Raw genomic sequence first — 3,392 nt, 5'->3', positions numbered from 1 at the left:
TAGTTGATCTAATCGAATAGACATACTTGTAACGCCATTCCCTATGCCACACTGGACTTTATATCATGGTTTGACAATGATAAGATTAGTAGACAAATTTTCATTGTTTACATCAAATGATTCAAATTTTGATGCTGAGTAGATATTGTCCTGAATAGGACTATTGTCAGAGTCATAAGAGTCATCGGATTAAGTTTTTGAGTCTTCTTTAAGTGATTTAGTGAGCATATGTATGGTATCAACACCAACATATTTAATGTTGCAAGTTCCTTCATGTTGTGGCTCATTTGTCATTTGTATCTGACATACCTATTGACATGATCTTGATGTTTCTATGATTCGTTGTCGTCTAATCCATTCAACTTCTTCTAGATTGATAACTAGTTCTTGTTCTATAGCTTATAACTCTTCTTGTGTAGTGTTATACCTGATTTGTTCTATTTTAGCATAGGAGCACATAGATAAGAAATTTTTTGGTATTCTTCCTTCTTTCAGTCCTTGTTCATAGTTTTCTTGTCTCTTTTGTCTAATTTCCTCTATTTCCTTCTCTAGTTTTATGTGCATCAGCTCTTGAGTATCATCTATGATGCCGCTAGACTCTTCTAGAGTTTCTATAGTGGATGTGTCTGAGAGTTGATTTGGACCCCATTCATACTCATTTGAGTCAGTCTCTGAATCGTCTACTTCCTACCAACTAGTGTATGTGATTGGAAATTTTAGTGGTGCAAATAATTCTCTGATTCTTACTACTTCATCTCTTATATCCTCTAGGACCTCAACTTCTTGTATTATTGTAGCTGACACTATCGAATCTTGAGCACTGAGTATTTCTTCTTTCTTGACTGTTGATTCTTCTTTCTCTTTTCTACACTCTACTTTTGTTTGTTGAGCATCTGCTTCCTGTAATGTTGAAGGCGATATCCTTTTCTACCACTTAGACTTAGAAACATGTTTTTGGTCTGATGTCTTTTTCGGATTGTACCCCAGTCCAGCCTTATCATTTGTGGATTTTGTTTGCAGTTGAATTGGTTTAGTAATACCCTCTTGATGTTTACCTAGGGGACCAATACCTAAATATCCCATGCATTGAATCATCTTGTAGCCAAGACCATATTGGTTTGAAGAAATCTCACAATGCCGTACCTCCTCATTTTGACTATCTTCCTTAAAGAGACACTTAAGAACAACATCCTCTTCTATTTCATCCACCAAGTAGGTAGAAAACTATACAAAGAGACCATCATATATGGTATTCAGAGTTAAGTATGTGTTCTCATAGCCTCTAGTGGCTTGCCCAACCGTTTTGGTGATGGAGGGAGAGAAACTAATGAAAGTATCAGTTCTATCTTGTAGCCATTCATACCAGTATTTGTAATCTTCAATCTCTTTTCTAAGTCTTTCATCAATGCTTTTGGATCTTCAATTGTAGAGGTTTCCCTATTATGAGGCACAAAAGTATCTGCACCCTTTGTCAATGCATTACAGAGAACATTTGTATCAGCAGGAATACTAACTTCAACTCCGTTATAGGGGAATTTTAAGCATTGATGGTATGTTGACGGTACTACCTTCATGTCATGAATCCATGACCTACCCAGTAAGATATTGTATGACAAAGGAATATCAAGTACCTGGAAAAGGACATCTCTTTCTATGGGTTCTACTCTGATAGGTAATGATACTAGACCTTTAGAGGTCCTTTCTTCTTCATCATAGGCTTTTATTGTTATTTTCTTGTCGGGATACATTTTTAGAAAATCCTAGTTGTGTAAGCAGACTGTAAGTACAGATATTCAACCTTGCACCTCCATCTATCAAAACACATTTGACTCTATGTTTATGGATCATGGCTTCAATATGAAATGGCTAGTTATGCGGATTATTTAGCAAGTTATCATCTTCTTCAGAGAAGGTCAAATAGTGAGGTGAAGTTAGCTGACCCACCATAGACTAAAACCGATCAATGTCTAAATCCTTCGAAACATTAGTGGTGAGCAATGCTTTGTCCAAGATCTCTATGTGAGCGGAAGAGATTTTTAGTAATTCAAAAATTGAGATTTGAGCATTTGTCCTTTTCAACTGTTTAACGACACTATATCTAGAGGATGATGTTGAAGTGAGCCTTTTAAATTTATCCAAGGTTGATTCTTTTTGCTCATTTGATGGGGTTGTTGGGTTTAATGTTGCTTGAGCCAGGTCAAAAGAACCAGCTCCTTGGAGAGTGACTTTCTTTTGAGATCAAGTCAAAACTCTTTCATATCATGATTCATTTGGTTTATCTTGAACTATAATCACATTGAAATATTCTGATTGGGAAGGCTCAGTCATATTGATAACATTGTCATGGCTGGTATAAGTATAATTTACCTTGGCACCTCCTTTGGTCTTTGAGGAATCACCTTGTTTGTAAACAAGCAAAGGGTTCTTAAATGCTTTATGATAAGAATTGGTTGGGTAATTCCCAACAATAATTTTACCAGGGTCTATGAGATCTTGAATCTCATGTTTTAGCTTCATGCAATTGTTTATGTTATGACCTTTATTCTGATGGAAGTCACAATATTCATTTTCTCTCCACCATCTTGGTTTGACTTCTAGATCATATGGTCTGGAGTTTTCTAGTAGCATTATCAGGTTGTTCGCCAATAGAGTCTTGAAAGTGAATTCATATGATTCTTCAAGAGGAGTGAAATCACACTTAGGTTTAGAAAGCCAAGGTTTCTCTTTGGACCACTTTTGTTTTCTTTGAAGGATTTTTTGTTGCAGCTTTGAGGGCTTGTGTGCCACTAGCCAAGTTGAATTTCATGGGCTTTGAGTTGGTTTTAATAGTGTCTACTACTTCATCATTAACAACATTCTTGTTGTTGTCTTTGCCAAATTTCCAATACTTATTCTTCTCTTTAGAGTTAGATCCTAGTTGTGTTTCTTTCCAAGGTGAGATATCCCCTTTCTTTATGAGCATATCTTCCATTTGAATGGTATTATCTACCATTTTGTTAAATGATGGGTGTACTTGCATTTGTATACTATATTTCAGTTCGGGGACCAAGTTATTGACAAATATATCCATTTTCTCAGAGTCTGGGATAGGTCATGGATACCTAGAGAACATTTTTCTCTAGTGTTGGAGGAAAGTGAGAAAAGGCTCCCCTATTTTTTTTTTAGTATTGCAAATATCGATCATAGTCACATGATGTCGAATGTTGTATGAGTATTATTGTAAATATAGTTGGATTAGTTCTTCAAATGTTTTTATTCCTTTAGGTAGGCTTGAGAACCATTCCATGGCTTGTCCTCCCAAACTCCTCGGGAAAAGGTGCATGAGATACGTTTGATCGTGCATGAACTCCATACAGGTGGCACAAAACTCTCTAACATGATCTTGAGGATCT

The sequence above is a fragment of the Cryptomeria japonica genome, chromosome 4, assembly GCF_030272615.1.
Source record: "Cryptomeria japonica chromosome 4, Sugi_1.0, whole genome shotgun sequence".
NCBI classification, from domain to species: domain Eukaryota; kingdom Viridiplantae; phylum Streptophyta; class Pinopsida; order Cupressales; family Cupressaceae; genus Cryptomeria; species Cryptomeria japonica.
Note: the sequence above shows the minus strand (reverse complement) of the source record.